Source organism: Haliotis rufescens, unplaced genomic scaffold (genome assembly GCF_023055435.1).
Source record: "Haliotis rufescens isolate VD_foot unplaced genomic scaffold, xgHalRufe1.0.p SCAF_7, whole genome shotgun sequence".
NCBI lineage: Eukaryota > Metazoa > Mollusca > Gastropoda > Lepetellida > Haliotidae > Haliotis > Haliotis rufescens.
Genome location: NW_025964361.1, coordinates 40,716,908 through 40,737,428, shown reverse-complemented (window position 1 = coordinate 40,737,428; position 20,521 = coordinate 40,716,908). Strand labels below are relative to the sequence as shown.

The 20,521-nt window shown below is 38.6% G+C and overlaps 1 protein-coding gene across 2 annotated transcripts in view; it reads right to left on the bottom strand.

The window, feature by feature from the left end:
• LOC124132657 (transient receptor potential-gamma protein-like) overlaps positions 1-20,521 on the bottom strand; it is a 383,698-nt gene that overhangs the window by 248,321 nt on the left and 114,856 nt on the right. For both annotated transcript variants that reach the window (XM_046496669.2, XM_046496670.2), the window contains exon 2: positions 8,800-8,930. The gene's annotated coding sequence lies outside the window, so the exon portion shown is untranslated. The remainder of the gene's footprint in view (positions 1-8,799; positions 8,931-20,521) is intronic.

Here is a 20,521-nt window from a genome sequence, read left to right as displayed (position 1 = left end):
ATGCATTGATCAGTACATATTCAGGAAATCATGGGTGAAAATCTACATAAAGGTTTCTATGCCACTATTTTTTGTCAGCTGATTATGTGTTAAGGGATCTGGTGCTTTGTCGAGTGAGTGAGTGAATAGGGTGGAATGGTGTGGTTTGAGGTGGTTTGAAGTGAGTGAGTGAGTGAGTGAGTGAGTGAGTGAGTGAGTGAGTGAGTGAGTGAGTGAGCGAGCGAGCGAGGTTGGGGTGGGGGGTTCTCACAACGTTTTTACATGAGCTTGTTATGTGTTATGGTTTGGTTGGTTTGTTGTTTAACGCCACACTCAGCAATATTCCAGCTATATGACGGCGGTCTGTAAAATAATCGAGTCTGGACCAGATAATCCAGTGATTGATATCATGAGCATCAATCCACGCAATTGGGATCAATGGCATGCATCAACCAAGTCAGCGAGCCTGACCACCCGATCCTGTTAGTCGCCTTTTACAACAAGCATTGTCATCTTTTACGGCAAGCATGGGTTGCTGAAGACCTATTCTACCCCGGAATCTTCACGGGTCTATGTGTTATGGGATCTCTGGCTCTGTGGGGTGAGCGAGTGTGGTTGTGGTTGGGGTTTGGGTTTGGGTTTGGGTTTGGGTTGGGGTTGGGTGGGTTTGCTTTAGTTAAATGCCACACATTATTTCAGCTGAATCACTGACTGTGAATTAAACAATGGGAACAACAGGAAGTGGCACAGCCATTACAACACAGTATTCAAAACAACAGGTCTGTTGTCACAAAACACTGCAATCAACTGAGTCAAGGAGACAGCAGCAAGGACAACTTGCTAATCAATGTACAAAATTATACAGGGTAAGTCCAAGGCTGTCTTGACTGATGTTTAATATATTTATACATAATCATAGGTTGGGCTTGCAGGGATAATTCAGGGCAGTGCTGGCTAACGAGAATGACAAGGACGAAGACATTAGATCTAGCCATGAGGAGAATTGTCTACATGCGAACAAGGCCAGGCTCCTTTAATTTTATGCTCTACTAATTATTTGCTGACAATTCAGTATGGGTTGGTACAAATACAAATTAATTTGTGAAGCTTAATATATATATTTTATATTAGGCATAAAGTTGTTGAGGTCGGTTAGAATTAAACAAAAAAAATTACAGTGCAAAAGGTTTGACATTTATACAGTGATTTGTACATGGAATTACTTGTCAGAGTACACAGAGAAGTACCATATATGTCGCCGTCTATAAAGCGACCCCACCTACGAGGCGACCCCCCGTACAGGCCTTCAGAGTCGATGCTAATATATACCCCATCTTATATATAAAGCAAATCAGAATGAAGCACATCACCAGCACATACACAATCCCTACATCTGAAATGAAAACATCTTTGTCTTCCGCAGAAAAAAATTACATCATTTATCTTCCGCGAATTCAGGGAAATGAACAAATACAAAATACAAATTTGAAATATGAGATAAAACATCACCAGACATTTCCAGTGTTACATGCTCACAATAATGTCTTTGTGTTGGAGAAAAAAACATCAAAACTCTTCAACCCCGTGTATAAGACGACCCGCCTTGAAAGCCTCCAAATTCTAGATACGAAAAACTTGCCTTATACACAGCGATATATGGTATTTGTAGAAGCCAGATGATGTAAACAGTGCATTTGAACAATTGTTGTTGAAAAATGGTAAATTAGTTATGGTAAATGGTAAATTGGTAATTTTGTTAGATTTGTTTGTTTCGCTCTATCTTTCCATTTTTTTCTCATTTCTCCAAGATAGAGGAGTCATGTGAAGAAAAATAAATTCTGCATTTAACGTATGCTCTGAAAGTGATTTTTGGCTCCAGTTGGTCAAAACATAAATATGAAAAGAACACTGCCAAATAGTAATAACTTTTTTATCTTTCTATTAACCCCAAACTGTTCCATTCCACTGGTTAGAACCACAGAAATGTTTGCCATGTAGGTCATGTGCTGCTGACCAACATCTATAAATCTTTCTATTTTAATTAAAAAACTTGTTTGATCACAGAACCAGTGGAACGCCTCAAATTATCTCCCTTATAACCAACCGCTGACACTATCAAGCTCCTCACAGTGATAGCCTGTTTGCAGAGCTCTCTATACACTTGCTGCCACCATTCAAAACTCCCCACTGTGATAGGTGGCGCCAACCATGCTTGGAGTTTGAACTCTCAACCGAATGACTGTTATGTTTACAAACAAGTGATGACTGTCGTGACGCCGAATACACTTACTGCTGCTAAATTACTTTCTTTGTTTATCAATTTGAATTTCTATTTCATTAAAACTATCACGTAGTTGATATTGTAAGAATGTAAGGGAGAAGATGGTTGATTTTACATTAGTCTGCAATCTCGAACCGATCTGATTTTACAAACAACAAAGTAAATTCAACTGGAAAACATGGTCAGTCGTAAACCTTTTCAAAATGAAAAATGATGGCATTCCCAAAGACATAAACAAAAGTATAAATGTTACTTCATTTGGGGTTAGAGGGCAAATTCGAAGATTCTTGTAATGGCCGTGCCCACACTGGTGGCAGCGATGTTACCGAGAGTGTAACGAAGGCGTCACGCGCTGAGAAGGAGCTTGTGACACTATCAGTGATGAGGCAAAGGTTTTTGTCGAGACTTTTGCCATAAAGGAAGAAAAAGATGTTGAGTATGATCATTGTTTCGAAATAGGCTTCTGTTCATACTCACAAGCTGGGCTCTGGTGTGGGCAGACCACTGATAGTACTTCAAGGAATATTGGCTTCAAACCAAGACAAGCAGATTGAAAGGTTCTCTGCATGCAGTGCATTAAAGTATCAGACATTCACTATAGCAGTTATATCACGGCAGCCTGTAAATAATTCAATCTGGGTTAGTCAAACCAGTGATTGATATCATGATCAGTAATCCACATCGTCGGGGAACATCACCATGCTATCAACAAGCCTGGCCAACGATTCATTAAGTCAGTTGCTGAGGGCCAATTCTAACCCAGGAACCTAACAGGGGTCTTAAAATTAAAAAGAAAGGTTCACTTACGATGTTATCAATATAAATATTTGGAGGTCACACTATATGATATGCCAGTTTTCATATCATGCACTATATCAACCCAAGGCCATATAGTAACGTTCTTTTGGGGATTGAGTCCCATCTAGGATTCGAACCCACACTACCAGAAGCAGGCACCTAATCGCCAGCACACAAAGACAGCGATCTAACCCACTCAGCCACCAAGGCTGCCACAAAAATGAAAGTCTGACAACTGGTAGTCTAGATCATGTACTTTGTGTACACCTCTGACAAGTGTAAATTGGCGCAGCTCCCAAGGCCGAAAGCTATGAACACACAATGCCATTTAGAAAGTGGTCAAATGTAACAAATGTCATATTTGGGATAACACTTTCTTAGTAAAATACAGATTCTCGTACTTTCTGGGGTTAAGTCCTATTTTCACCTTGTTTGGAAGACACTGTCATGGGAAAGCTAGCCAAGCAGAAGAGCAGACGACACACTTAGGGACATAACTCCAATTTCTTTCCACCTGGGCTGATATCACCCATTCAAAATGCATTGACAAGCCATATCAGCCCAGCAAGGGGTGGTATTATGATGTTATTACACCCACTGTAATATGTCTGTCTCAATGTTGCCTCTATCACACATGCAAAAAGCCTCATATCACATAATATAACATTGAATAAAGGTATGGTAGCCATAACTATTAGTTTTCTGGATAAATAGTTACAAAGGTTTTCAGGTAGATCTACTGGAAACACTTATGAGTTGTTTGGTGAAACTGTAAATATTTGTCATTTCAAATGTATGAATTTTCTCGATGAGTAGTTATAGGGTCATGAGGTACTGGAAACACAGTTATTCTCATTTTTTGCATCAGAATTCAGGTTGGAATTGTGCAACATTAAAAAGTCCCCATGGTTCCCAATATTGAGGCCTAACTTTGGTTGCTGGTGATAGCCCATTTTTATGATGCATTGTTATGATAAGTCATATTTTAAGAATAAATGTTAGTTTTAAATACAAATCTGTAACACTCTAGTTGTTTTACAGTCCATTGTTGACAGGTTTTTATGTATTTACTCTTGATATATAAATTAGTCTCATCAGGATATGGCTGAAATATATCCGATGAGACGCTAAATCTTAACTTACTCACGCAACAGTAACAAATATTTGTACATAATACTTAAATACTAACAACATCCCATGAGTCAGCTTTGTTTATTGGCTTTAAGATGCATTATCTCAAAGGAGCCCTTAACAGTCAGGTGAGCAAACTAGCTTCACGGCATCTCCAAATCACAGACTTCGTTATCAGAAAAATCATCCAGAAAAATGGTGTCTAGCTAGTTTGTAAGGCCTTGAAATACCTATAATGCTCCCGCTGCTAGACTCTGCTAATTGGGCTCAGGCTCCCCAAGGAAACAGTACTCCTCCTAAGCTGAAGGCATAACCGTGTGGCTTTTGTGTTTTGTGAAGCATCAAAGGTGTCGGCAATGTTGGTGAAACTTGACAAAATCAAATCATGTTCCCTTGCGAGCCTGACTGAACAAAACCAATGTAATTAAATACAGTGTGGTGTGAAGGGAGCTGAGGAAAACATATTGAAAACCAAGTCCCATGTTGGATGTTGAGGTCAGTTCAGTGTGAAAAAGGTTTATTTGTTTTCTGAAGGTAACTAATCATATCTTTCTTTCACATCCTTGGAGATATGTGGAGACATAAACAATACAGTTCAAAGAAAGTTAGGGACATTTTTATTTCCTAATATGAAATATTATAAAAAACCCATAGTGGATATTGACTCTTGATAAGTAGCAGGGACTGGAAGGTTATGTCCATGAATGAGGATTCCAACTCAGAAAACATTATTGCAATGTTGCTTTTGTTTGTTTGTTAGTCGACGCCGCACTCACCCATTTCCAGCTATATGATGGCGCTCTGTCAATAATCAAATCTGGACCAGACAATACAGTGATTGACATCATGAGCATCAATCCACGCAATTGGGATCGATGACATGCATCAACCAAGTCAGTGATTCTGACACCCTGATCCCGTTAGTCGCCTCTTACGACAAGCATAGTCGCCTTTTACAGCAAGCATAGTCGCCTTTTTTACGGCAAGCATAGTCGCCTTTTTTACGGCAAGCATAGTCGCCTTTTACGGCAATATTGCATGCCTTCAGGCATCAGTACCATATACCAAGTTCTTTGTTTTCCAACAGTTTGCTGAAAATTATTTCCCAAATTACACTTTGCATATTCATTGTGTGTTGGTATATTTGTTAAGTTTACTAGAAACTGAAACACAAAAAGCACATGCACACCTATATGTTCATCAATCAGAGAAGATACACTAACAGAATCTATTATATACAATATCACACATTAATTCAGATGATTAATTCCCAAATGGAGAACAGAATCTGCCTTAACAACAGCAAATATATTTATCGAAATCAAAATCAGAATGATCTTGATAATCCTGAGATGAAACATCCCACTTTAATCAGGAAACCAATACACTTGATAACTGATCAGCTACATGGTAACCATAAATGATGGGTTATTTTATTACCACAGCCATATAGGAAATGATGATTGTTGTTAAAGAGAAACTGTCCCTTACTTTCTGTGAACAGTATATCTATTTCTGCTGCCTGGTGGAGTGTGAAGATAATTCTACTATATGCGAGGCACTGATGTGGCACATTGCTATCACGAGGAGGAATCAGTCAAAAACATAGTCACAAACGGAAAAACTGTACATCAGGTGTGCCATGCGAACAAATTCCATTTGTTTTTCAAATTACCATTTTTTCATCACAAGTCAAATTCAGCAAAAACACAACAGCTGATATTGGAATATAATATCCAATATATTGCCAGGTTTATCTGTATACAAGACAGGTGTAATATTAATATTAAAGAACTGATTCAATTTCACTTGGTCAAGATGTATGATACATGTTTCTCCAAGTCTCTTATTTTGTGGTCGAGATGTATAAAAACCCTCTGGTTCATTTTAGAGAAACATGTTTTCCTTTCACTTAAGGAGACATCTTTGCTGGAGCAAGCAGGAGAGACAAAATACATATTGCAAAAATGTCAATGTAATTGTAAATTTGGAGACGAAAGTTTGATGGACACGATTACATCCTGTACTAGATTATTGTGCTTTTAAAAAATGACTGCTGGATCTGTGAAATAAATAATTACATTGCTCAGGCCTTATATAGTTTATGACAATATTTAATTTCTTTTAACTTGAATTATGGACATCAACGGAAAGGTCAGTTTAGGGCTCTTTGTCACTGACTACAACTCACACAGCGAGATTACACATTTCCAAAAACTAAGACCATTCCCTGCATAGGACTTCATGTATAAACAATGTTTTTCACTTTAGTTAGACAAGTTTGCTGCAGGATAATACTTAAGGAGAGCTACTAGTCTGTCTGACCAGTTAACTATCTGAGTTATTTCCAACACTGCCTGTAGGTTGTGTCCAGCCCTTCATAGCTGGTCCAGAACCATCACCACAAAGGTCGCAGTGCCTTCTTCCGGGGGGCACAGGATTCATTCAGCTGAACATCATCAGACAGTGATGGATTGTTTTAAGGTTCCGATTTGATCAGATCCGCAGATTAATCATCTGATAATCCTGACTGGTCATTGGATCAGCAGAGCAAATAAACCTATCAAGGTCAAGGTCTAACATGGCAGTGAGCATCGCAATATTGCTTGTCTGTTGATCCAGAATCAGATCATACAGAACTCTGAAGCCAGGTCTAGTAGGTGATGTGAAATGGGGTTTAATATTGCATTCAAGATTACTGCACTTATATAGTGATGTGTGTGTGTGTGTGTGTGTGTGTGTGTGTGTGTGTGTGTGTGTGTGTGTGTGTGTGTGTGTGTGTGTGTGTGTGTGTGTGTGTGTGTGTGTGTGTGTTTTTATATGAGGCTGGACTAATGCCAGTTTTATAGTGCGAAACCACTGATATACCATTCCACAGTTTATTATGGATTCCCCACTTTTAAAACAAGATCACTTAATACATCTGCCACCTGGATTCCCCACTTTTAAAACAAGATATACAGACATGGAGTCAACCAGGCCTTGTTTTATCCCCTTAATGCTGAGGGCAAAGCAGAGAAACAATAAGTACCATCTTTTAACATCTTCTGGAAGGAGTGAAGGAGTGAATTAGTGTGTGAGTGAGTGAGTTGGGTTTAACGCCGCTTTTAACAGTATTCCAGTTATATCGCGGCGTGTCAGCTTAACGTGGGAGGAAAACCCGAAGAGATGCAGGTCTTAGACGTTTACCACTTCGGTGAAACCCACAAGCACGGGTATGGTGCTGACAAACCTAGAAACATAATCGGGGCGAACTGGGATTCGAATCCACAATCACAGGTTTCTGGCATGGCCAAGGGCCGCAACCCTGCACCGCGAATCGCGGCGCCTTAGACAACTGGGCCACCTGTGCCCCCAAGCTAAATTTGGATGGAAAGCAAAGAAACATGGCCTCAGGCCAAACATGCGATTGGGCTGACAGATCTAGGTTCATAATCAAACTGATAAAGTGATGTGCACTACCAAACACCACATACTAGTTCATACCAGTATATACTACTCAAAAGAAGTCAAAGAACAGTCTATTCTTTCATATTACGAAAAACAATCTGTCATGGCATGACAAGAGTAATATATAAGAATCGGGCGTTTTATAACTTCTTTTGTGTAGTATATAGTTCGGTTTGCTGCTCGGGACCCTTCCACAAAGTGATCATAGTTCTACGACTGTCGTAAGTCTATGTTAAAGTATGGGAGTTAAGATCATCTTAGACCTACAACAGTCATAGAACTATGTTAAAGTACAGGAGTTAGGATTATCTTACTGCTACGACTGTCGTAAGTCTATGTTAAAATATGGGACTTAAGATCATCTTAGACCTACGACAGTCGTAGAACTATGTTAAAGTACAGGAGTTAGGATCATCTTAGTGCTACGACTGTCGTAAGTCTATGTTAAAGTATGGGAGTTAAGATCATCTTAGACCTACAACAGTCATAGAACTGTTAAAGTACAGGAGTTAGGATTATCTTAGTGCTACGACTGTCGTAAGTCTATGTTAAAATATGGGACTTAAGATCATCTTAGACCTACGACAGTCGTAGAACTATGTTAAAGTACAGTCGCGGCACTAAGACAACACTATGTTGAAGTCTTAGTGCTATGATTGCTTTGTGGAACGAGGCCCAATATACCTCAGCTTGTGGCACCTTCAGCACTGCCCTACAAATTACAGATATTACGAAAATACACATCACGTGATAGTTAATATCCCAGGCATGGTGCAACAGTTACCTGGGATGAATGGTCAAGAATCATTTGTATAGAAGCATGTTTTTGAAAACACACATCAAATAATAAATCTGCCACTGAAACAATCCTAGAGAGACAGGCACTCATGAAGTCAACACTGCTATATCAGACAGTGCATGAGCAGTGAAATAACAGCATCAGCTTATACACATGTATAAACAAAGAAAACAAATGTCAAAATCATCCTGAAAAGAACAACATCTATTGCTAAGCGAGATAATCCATATCAGAGGGAGCAATCTCCCTTCTCCAACCCTGGAAGTGACAACAGCAAATAAAGTTATTGAAATCCAGATCAGGTGCTTGACAATCTGTGAGATTAATTACTCCACTTTGATTAAGAAACCAATTGACTTACCCCATGATTGGGCACATGGCATCGAAAAGGTCAAAGGTACACATGGCCATTGCCAGGGTCCAGTCACAGGTTGAAGAATTCACAAGCCGATTGCTTTTCCTCAAACACCAAATCCAAGATTAAATTTCAATCTGTAATGAGAAAAGTATGTCTCCATCAAATGATGGCCAAGTGGTGATATATGGTTCAGGAGGCCAATGACAGAGGACAGACGATCAGGATGTCAGATGAACACACTGCTGGAAAAGAACACATCACTGGCAGAAGACCGCTGTTTGAAACATATCCCTTGTATTCCAGTAATAAGAACTCAGAGGCTAGATAATAGAATCAGAAATAATCCTGATAGAGGTAAGTCCGTCTGCTCCACATTTCAATGCACAGTCACATGTAGGTGTCTCTCATTGCAACATCACAGAAACAACCAAGGCTTGTAACAGACTCCAGCAACGGTGCCAATCCCTCAATAATCAATATGTGCATTACCCTACAGCGAATCGTCTTCCTGAGCTGGATACAATTTTGCAAGTTTTTCTTTAACAGGCATATTTCATGGTGCTATATGAAAAGTATTCTGGGCATATAAAGGTGTCCGATTGAGTTAATTCTCCAGACATGACTTCACAGTTTCCTAGGTGACCATGGGGATGTTTGAAGCAAAAATGGGTTGGCTGCACATGAGACTATTTCAATTAAAAAAGATAAATATTATCTTTGTGAATGGTATGTGACATTTGTGAATTTTTATTTTGATGTGATGAAAATCATGTGTCAGATGAGATTAGGAAATTTCAGTATTATTAATTTTTTAGTTTATTGAACTGACCTTCTAATTGCATGAAAGTTCGTTTTTTCTAACCAACTTTTTTTTCATACCCGGTATTCTAGAATTGATAAATGTAACTTTAGAAAATTTGGTGATCAGGCTCACTGACTTGGTTGATGCATGTCATCAAATCCCAATTGCATAGATTGATGTTCATGATTGTCTTGTCCAGATTTGATTATTTACTGACTGCCGTCATATAGCGGGAATGTTGCTGAGTGTGGTGATAAACAACAAACAAACAAATACTATTTCGTACTCACTGATGTTATTTTCCCACAACTTATGAAGGCATTGTTACAAGTGAGTGAGTAACAGCTGTGTCAGACCTGTTCTTGGCTGTATTTGTGGTTATGGCATTGGCTTTGAACTTTTCTACTTTTAATAAAGACTGACGTTTAATATATAAATACATTTTAAGATGTTTTTGTTAAAAAGGAGCCCCGACAATCTTTTCATTTAAAGCTCAAATGACACTGAAGGACAGCTCTGTTTCAGGGCCTGTATGTTTTAATATATCTGTATAAAGCCTTCCTGTGACAACAATGCACGAAAGTCATATTTTCAACTTAAGGCCACACTTTTTAAATTAAAGACAGGTCGAAAAAGAATATAGGAATAAATAGCTATGTCAATCATTTAATTATTTATATGAAAGTCATTCTGCCATGGAGTTAAAACTGCAGCTGGCTTCTTGAATCACTGATAGTGATGTAGACATTGAACTTTAGATATTTTAATGTCAATCTCATTAAAATCAGATCTATGTTCTCGCTGCCTCCAAACAAAGATCTGAGGACATCCCATTACGTGTCAAGTCAGAATGACCTTTCATCCGACCAACCAAAGCGTCGCTTACCAGATCATGAAAGTGACAGTTGGAATGTATTTTCTAATCAATGCAACCTCGAAAACGTTAATACAGGGTATTATGAACGACAGTTAAAGCCCATACAACTGATTTTGTCAAAATTATCGTCTTTCTTTCGGTTCCGTTGGATAAACATTTGAACGGAGGACGTGTTGCAAAGTATGTAGGAAGCACTGCCATACACTCTCAACCATGTATTAGACATTCCAAAATGTTCGCGTGTTCAGTTTTCAAAATATTAATCGAGAACTGTGTCAATATATTTTTCAAGTGTAGACAGAAATGGAATTTGCTGGGTTGAAACGAGTGCCGTAAAGCTCGAGAAAGCTGCTTTCTAATTGGCTGATGTGTGACTTGGCTGATGTCATTTCAGTTATCTGACGTGACCCGTAATGGGATGTCCTCAGATCTTTGTTTAGTGACAGGGAGAACTAAGATCTGATTTTAATGAGATTGATTTTAATGTTTATTTGTTTCTTTTCTAGCTGCTTTTCAGTAGGGGCAGTGGGCCCCTGAAACGAAAAATAAAAAATGTGTGGCCTCCGCTTTTTCAACTGAAATTCCATCCATCTCCAGGGCTCATATTTTAGTAAACCTTCACCAACTCCTGGATCCATTCCCGTGGTTCTTGCAATCTCAAATTACCTACCCTTGATATTCATTAACATTTTACTGACGAATCAAATGTCAATATAAGAAAAACAGGAAATCAGTAAGAGACTTGTAATGAAGACATCCTTGTCATCAAAAAAGATCTTTGAGGGCTTTCTTTTGTGTGTCAGTCAGTTTTTCAATGTTGGATTTCTCGCAAACTATAACATAATCAATGAGACTGGCCATCATGGTGTTGATATCACTAACCCTACAACGAAGCCGGCTTGTAACTTGCATTCTGATTGGTCCATTAGACTGAGTAGAGTAGCAAACCAAATTGGCTAATGAAAATCAAAGATGCGTAATTCGAGATCACTATAGAACCACGGGACTGGATCCAGGTGTTAGTATAGGTTCACCAAACTGCTAGCCCTGGAGATAGAGAGGATGGTGAAACTCAGAAAAGCACTGAAATTGAAAAAGATTCGTCTGACTGCATGTACCATTAAAAGTTCTTAAGTATATCATAAAACATAGGTCTTTTATAACCCTTGTAAACGATAAAATATATGTCCAAATTTAGCCCTATTTCTTACTACTGTCTCTGTGGTCTTGTGGATAGATCGTCTGCTCAGAGAGTGGAGAGGGCAGCAGTTCGATGGTACTTTTATCCTGCTACCAGTCACTGCATGAAAATGGTTCAAATGAAACCAGGCTGGACTGGAGAGTTCCTTATGATCTTGATTAAAAACTTTCTGGATAAAGGAATCAGGACTACAGGATAAATTCCCTTTATAAACATAAACTGCTCCCATCAGTAATTCTCGTTTACCGGAATTCGCTGACGGGTACGGTGTAATTTGTTTCTGCACATAATATTAAAAAAAAAATTAAAATTCCAAAATACTGATCCGCTAGAGGGGGGTGCGCATTATACTTGGGTGCACACTATACTCAAGAAAATATAGTATTTCAAGAGCCCAGGTTAACAGTTAATTCCTTACCTTTTTTAATGCAAATTATGTGACACAAACTTTGTAAAATGGATGAAATATTCTCCTTATTATCAACACTAAACTTTAGTGAATAACACCATTGTGTTTGTTTGTTGTTTAACGCCACAGTTGGCAACATTCCAGCTGTATGACAGCAGTCTGTAAATAATTGAGTCTGGACCAGACAATCCAGTGACTGATACGTGAGCATCGATCTACGCAATTGGGACAAGATGACAATCATAAACTAAGTCAGTGAGTCTGATCCCGTTAGTCGCCTCTTACGACAAGCAGGGATTGCTGAAGATCAATTCTAACCTGGATCTTCAAAGGGTCCATTACTATTGTGATGTTGTTAAACATGACACCAACAATGCAGTCTGTTTTATGTCAACAAAGGTATATGCATTATTAACATCCTGCAGAGTGGTTGAAACCTTTTTTACATGTGCACTACATGTGGATTACCCTCTATCATAAGCCAGCAACACTCAACACTTAAAATAAATGCAATATCTGCCTTTTCCCCTTTCTCTTATACAACCCCCATAATCAATCAATGAATGACATCCATTCTCTCAGTAGTAGAATCAGCATCCATCTCAATGATATGGTACGTTGATATTTCATTTGTTTGTTCAAGTTTGCTTGTTTGTTGTTTAATGACGCACTCATCAATAGGCCAGCAATATGATGGCGGTCTGTAAATGATCAAGTATGGATCAGACAATCCATTGATTGACTGACATCACAAGCATCGATCTACGCAACTGGGATATGATGGGTAACCTTAACCACCCGATCCAAGGGTTGCTGATGACCGATTCTAATCCAGATTTTCACGAGTGAAACCAATGAACACAGAGCAAGAGTCATGATCCTGCACATCCAAGGTAGGCAACTCTGCATATCCTTAAAGGTTATTCAGGTTTATCACTTCGTTGAAATCCATGACAGACCAATCAAGTTTCAGGTCAAATCTGGGATTGGAACCCATGACAGTGGATCTAAATAGGGCTAAGGGTGGCCACTCCATGTATCCGAGTGAGTGAGTGAGTGAGTGAGTGAGTGAGTGAGTGAGTGAGTGAGTGAGTGAGTGAGTGAGTGAGTGAGTGAGTGAGTGAGTGAGTGAGTTGGGTTTACCTCACTTTTAACAGTATTCCAGTTATATTGCGGCATGTCAGCTTAATGTGGGAGGAAAGCCCGAAGTGATGCAGGTCTAAGACGTTTAGCACATAGACAACTGGGCCACCCGTGTCCCCTTAAAGTGCAACAGCTTTGGCTAGTAGGCCATTTGATTTGTTTGTTTGTTTGTTTTTTAACGCCACACTCTGCAATATTCCAGCTATATGACGGCAGTCTGTATATAATCGAGTCTCGACCAGACAATCCTGTAAATGTTATCATGAGCATCGATCCACGCAATAGGGATACAATGACATGCATGAACCAAGTCAGTGAGACTGACCACCTGATCCCGTTAATTGCCTCTTGCAACAAGAAAAGTTGCATTTTACGGGTTGCTGAAGACCTATTTTACCCCGGATCTTCACAGGTCGGGGCCATTTGAGATCCTGGAAGCTACAGATTAATATGTTCAGTATCCTCCAGTAAAGTAGGCAAAACCTAGAACCGACAGCTCCAAGTTGTTGCGGGATATGTTTGTTTATACTCCATCCTGAAGACTTACACTGTGACAACAAAGGACTTATCACCATGCAATCTTAAAATGAAATCAATTCACAGTATCGTCAGTCATTTTGTAAAAATATGAACAGAAATAATGACAACATGCATTCCTATTATACTCTAACGCACATGATCAATTGAGTGTTTTCATGTTCTATAGTGCATCGTTTCCATAAATCGACCAATCGTCTGCTGCACTCAATCATTGGGACAGAACTCATCAAGGCAGCTTTCACTTCTTCAAAATTGGACATTTCATGAAAGTCAGCTAAAGCAAACTTGTCATTTGCAGTAACAGATCTTGTAACAATTCCACACACTGGCAGATACCAAAGATTCAAATTATTCAAAATGACATGCTTTCGGTCTTCAGTCTGAAATTGTCTTTTTCAACGGACGTCACTAATGGATGGGTGAGAGGTGTTTTGTAAGTCTAATTAGGTTGTCAGCTGTAGGATGGCTGTGTGATGGCTGAATGAAGGTTGTATTATGGTAGTATGAAGGTGATATGACAGCCATGAGAACTGATGAACTGAATCAACCTGAAACTTTAAGGTTTGATTTCCAAAGTTTTTTGTTTTTGATATGACATGCATGTAATGGCGGCCATAGACTTCTGCAAATGCTAAAGATATTCATATAAATCAAATTCAGGTCTGCATTGTGTAAATGAAATTTCATTTGAAGTAAAACAAGCGTATAGTTGACAAAGTCATCTACATCCCCCGCACATTTTAACACGTTATGGTCCCAAACCAGGTAACCGACCCAACATTTCTCTTAACCCATGTCAAAATAGCTGCAATGGAAATTCTAAAATAAACATTTCTAAACCTCCTTAATATCAAATGGCACTAGTTCAGTATGCACTTTATATATAGACATGCAATGTTTGGCAAGGCAATATTTAACAGTTTATTTGTTATACTACTTAAGTAAACCAATCCTATATTAAAACTTAAATCCAACTTGTTGCCATGGAAACGTAAAAAAAAAAAATGTATAAAACTCCTAAATAGCAAAAGGCACCAGTTCAGTATGTGTCTGGTAAACATGCAAAGTTTTGTAAGAAATCATTTAACGGTTTTTGAGTTACGCTCCAGAAACGAACAGCACCCTTATAGAACTTAAGTCCAACTTGTTGCCATGGAAACGTAAAAAATAAAAAATTATAAAATTCCTAAGTAGCAAAAGGCACCAGTTCAGCATGAGTCTGATAGACATGCAAAGTTTCGTAGAGAAATATTTAATGGTTTCTGAGTTATGCTCCGGAAACGATTTCGGCAAGCACGCACAGAACCCATTTCTATATCCCCCGTCAACTTCGTTGGGGGGGAGGGGGGGGGTGGGAGGATAAAAAAATACATAACAAAACCAAATTGAAAATGTTGAGTAAGAAGGTCATATTAAACAATATGCAAATCTGACTGTGTACCTTTCAACATCATCTACAGCACACAAACATCCTGTACAAGACACACATTATCTACAAGACACACACATTATCTACAGGACAAGCACATCCTCTATAAGACAAGCATGTCATCTACAGCACAAGCATGTCATCTACAGGACACAAACATCCTCCTCAGGATACATGCATACTCTACAGGACAAGCACACCATCTACAAGACCAGACAGAGTGAGTGACAGGACGTCATCTGAGACTGAATCACTCTGTACACCAGACCATGACTGTCACATGGGCGGCTAAGGTGGTCACCATGACAAAACAATCAGCACTCCATACGACAAAGTATCCTACTGCTGTAAAATGTGTCAGGAGATTAATTGATTTTGGGAAGGGATGAAACGATGAACAGACACAAAACTGGACACAAAACTGCATGGAGAAGTACTTGTCCTAAATTTACATTTAAAATAGGCAAACTGGGAACATTTTAACAAAAGATAAGGACTTCTGCCAGATTGTGTTGTGTCATGTGGTAATTGCTGAATGAAACTAGTACAAATGTGGATGCTTGCTTCCAGTGACAGTAAAGACGACCTGTGGGATTGAGATGAGCAAAGGGACACAACTCAGTGGGCAGAGTTATTTCCCTTAGCTTTCAGCTCTCCTTCTTCCACACACACCCCAACCCTGTCCCTGTCCCTGTCCCTGACCCTACTCTACCACCGATGATCCTTGTTTGACAGACTGGGCATCTTGGATTTTATTCAAAATAGAAACATCAAGGACCAATATCACTTCATACGATATCATTAAAATCAGATCTGTCACTCCAGCCAATGAACATTTGACCTTAACCTTCCATAGGAGGTCAGGGAATGTGTACAGCTGATCAGTGTGGAGCTTCTTAATCTTTGTTTTCAGTTACAAAAGCCTTCGGAGCAGCATGTCTGATTTTTGCATCTTGAACATGACCATTAACAGGTAAAAATAATCTTACGCCCTGTCGTTTGTTATGTCATCTACATCTGGAAGCATGCACAACTGTGGGACCATTGTTGTTTCATGTGGGTTTTCTTTTGTTCAGAAACTTCAACGACAATGGATATTATTGACAAAATTAAGAATGTTGTAAAGTGAATTGTTTCAGAAATTGGAAATCATTTGGCTTTTCTGAAACCCATGCTTTTTCCATTCTGATTGTTCGATCAAATTCGATCTGGATTTGTCAGAACGGAGAGAGATAGATGGATGGAGGAATATATTAAATCAGAGTACGAGTTCTGACGTTAATAAGATTTCAACTCCTTGGGTTTCCTCATATGCAAAGCAACAACTATGACTGAAATACAATTCAAACCAAGGTGTTTAACCTGACACTTCCCCTCCTGCAAATACAGGCTATGGCCATGTCTCTGACATTTAGTCACATGTAAAGAATCATCTAATTTTACAATATTCTCTATTTTTGTGTTCTAAAAAAAAGAAACAAAATTCTCATACAATGATTAATTCTTATGTCACACGTATGAGACAGGTCATCAAAAGCAATTTGCTTTATGGCAAAGCTGACCTTTTCAATAGCAGATGCTGCTGAAATCGTAGCAGTGTCCTTTTGATGTTGTCAGTGATTTTGCAACTAAGGGTAGTCAAGTTCTTTCTCTGACGGTAGATTTCTAAAACCTAAAGGTCAGATTTTCAGATTGGGAAATGTGTGCTAATAGCTAATGCCATCATAGCGCCAGATAAAAAGAGATTGTGATGTCTCTTATAAACACTCATTCTAATCTTCAAATAGATTTTTTCAAGAAATCCTCCCCATGAAAGCTATTCCAAATGCATTAAAGCCACGGAGATTCATGAACAGTTTTTCTCAGTCGTCTGAAAAATGTCACTGTATGATGCTCAATTTTACAAGGTTTAATATCTTCATTCTGTTGTGATCCATTTACCAGTTACATCAGTTACAAAATAATCCCATCAGACCATCATTATCCAGCAGCAAGCTTAATCTCCCTGCTGTGGACATATGGAGGTCATCACTGTAAGCTATCACAAACATCTTCCTTCGTCCCCCAGAACACCATCAGTCAAACAAATGAAGTCGAAGATAACGTTACCTATTCGCCATACATGCCATAACAGAAACAAAACCTGATTATACATTTGTCAAAGTTGAGTTGGGTCTCAGTAAGACCGTATTTTCTTGACTATACAAAACACCCCTCTCTAATGGATGCAGTATTTTGGACCCCCCAAAAGATTTTATCATATTATGCACCGTTAAAAACTACATTGTAACACTTCAGGTAAACAAACAAGAGATCACAAAATTGGGCAATGGAAATGTGAGATTTGCGATAAAACATCACCAGACATGATGATGTACCATTTCAGTTGTATTTCCTTTCTGCTAGACATTGGTTAATGTGCAAGGATTAGGATTACTGTGTGTATTTTGTCTCAAAAACTAAGTCGGAAACAGCAATCAGCTGTACACACGTGATCTCCCAGATCTACCAGTGACTCAGTTAAAAAATTCATAAAAAAATGATGTAAAAAGAATTTTGATGTAATGATCAGAAAAAATTGTATTTGAAACTATCATTTTACCGGGAATATTTTCCAATGGTGTTATTTTAGTGGCAGCTTTAACTGTACGTACTTTCCAAAAAAAGTAAGGCTATTTGAAAACAAGCATGAAATACTCACATCCCATGCCAATATGACATGTCAGGTTGTGTGCAATGTAAATGGCCTAATTGCAGCACTAAAAAAAGTTATTACTGGTGTTGTTTTTCCATCTGCAGTTTATGATAGAATATGTAACTGAAATTGTAATGAATAAAGATGATACATATGGACAAACAACTTCTTTATTACAAATAGGAGCGATGGTTTTGGTGAAGGTTCTGACACCGTTATCAAGCAAGTGAAGTACAGAGTATGGTTGACAAGAATATGTAGTGTTTATACAGTTGAGTAGGTTTAAGATCAGTTACACTGTTGTATTTGTAATGAGTTGTGTTTCTGCATGAAGTTAGTTAGTGAATGCAACAACTGTGTCCATGACACTTTTGGAGGAACATACACTCAAGCAATGCAGAACTTACCAACAAGAAAGGAAATGTATTCAATACTGTGAGATGACATTATGTGCCAAGTTTGGTGAAGAAATATAGTATGGTTTTCAAGATCTGCTCCGGAAACGAGGATTACCACCATTTTTAGTCTAAGTCAAAGTCAAAGTCGTTGCCATGGAAACTCAAAAAATATCTTTTTTAAAAATCCCAAACTATCAAAAGGCACCAGTTCAAGACAAGACCTATCTATGTGCCAAGTTTGGTAGAGATATCTCCAATGGTTTTTGTGTTCTGCTCCGGAAACGAAATGTGACGGACGGACGGAAGGACGGACGGACGGAAGGACAGAAGGACGGCCGGCACCCATTCCTATATCCTCCTTCCACTTCGTGGCGGGGGATAATAACAGATGATTACCGAAATACAAAGCAGTACTGCAACAAACATGCCTCTTTATGAGTCAAAGTTTGGCATTTATGATACATGTATCATTTCTCTTTCAAAATTATAAGCTTCAGGCGGGGCGGTAGCCTAGTGGTTAAAGCGTTCGCTCGTCATGCAGATGACCCGGGTTCGATTCCCTCCATGCGAACCATGTGTGAAACCTATTTCTGGGTTCCTTCGCTGTAATATTGCTGAAATATTGCTGAAAGCAGCATAAAACCATACTCACTCACTCAACTCAGGTTCATTTCAAGGCTTCATGTTTCAAATCGGGGATCTATTAGGAAAACAGTCAGATAATCAGGTCGGGTGGGTCCTTAGTAGGAACCGGGTCCCCACAGGTCTACCTGGACCCGTTAGTCACGTGATATATTATTTAATGATGATTACAGTCAAACTCCATGGTTACACAGCAGGTAATAATTGTTCACATTTCTTTCTTACAATACACACATTCCTCCTGATTTTTATAAAATTGAATAAAGATATAGATTCTGTCAAATTGAATGTTTGCAAGATCAGGTCGTTTAATGTATGTATCAAAGTAGTTTTTGCCAGGGCTTAATCGTCAAAGCACTACAATGGAACAACCCATAGCTCTGTGTTGTGACAAGTCAAAACTTAATTGTTAAAAGGGAGCATTAAAGAGATATGATTACCGCAGATGTAGTCAGCAATGTTACAACTATGATATGATGACAAATGCAGCAGATAACTACGTCTGTAAGAGACACTTTGGGGCTGAAAGCAAGTTACACTGACAGGCTTCAGCCAGATGACATATAGCTGCAACCCAGTCCAAATTTAGTCACCACAGCGAGCATGAGGTTCAGGGCCCCGATGCACAAAGCGATCTTCAAAAAAGAAGTGCTATGACTGTCGTAAGCCAATGTTAAAGTATGGGAGTTATGATCACTTTAAGAAAAAAGTTTTTTTAAGAAAATCATTATTATGAAGGTTGACAGATGGGTACACATGAAGGAGAATTACTTTGTTTTAACGCTGATTGATACTCAACTGATTTCAGAGATTTTGAGAAAGTATTTTTCTAATATTTTAACATGAGCAGTCTTTGACCAAGGAGGTGTCGAAAAGATGTACAAATTTGTGGTAAATAATTCACCTTCCATGACGGACATGACCCCAAAACAGACCATTTTTACAAATTTTAGTCCTGTTTATGTATTTGAAAGCAAAGAGGCTTGATGTCAGCCTGTCAACATGTCAGATAATTTCATACGACAACTGAAAAAGCTTTCTACAATTTTAAAATTTGCCATTTCCAGTGGGCTGAAAAGGGTCCTTACGCTATCTCATCATTTGCTTTGACAAATGACACAATCCACAAGAACACACAGCTGAGAAATATGTTTCAGCTTTGCAAACAAGTATTAAACAGCCATTGTGTGTACTGCAGTCAGTTATATCACTGCATGTCAGCTCAACAATGAAGGGAAAGCTCGAAGACTTAGAAGGACCTATCATATGATACTCTGGGTGACCTGGGACTTATATTATACTTTTAAGTAATCTATTACTGAAACTGCTTGAAAAACAATATCTTCTCAGGTTTTACCCCAAAATAGATAAATCGTTCATGGGACGTGCTGGATGAAAAACACATTGTAATCCCTCCTGTTTTTGACGTAACTCTACTGAACAGCTGAAATATAACCCAAAGTGAAATATGACTTTTCGATAAAAAATAAAGACACAAAAATTAAAGAACTGACCAGTGCCTTTCAGCTACAGAAAATTCTGTTTGAATTTGTGAAGAACTTGAGGCTTAAAGACAAAAATCAACAAAA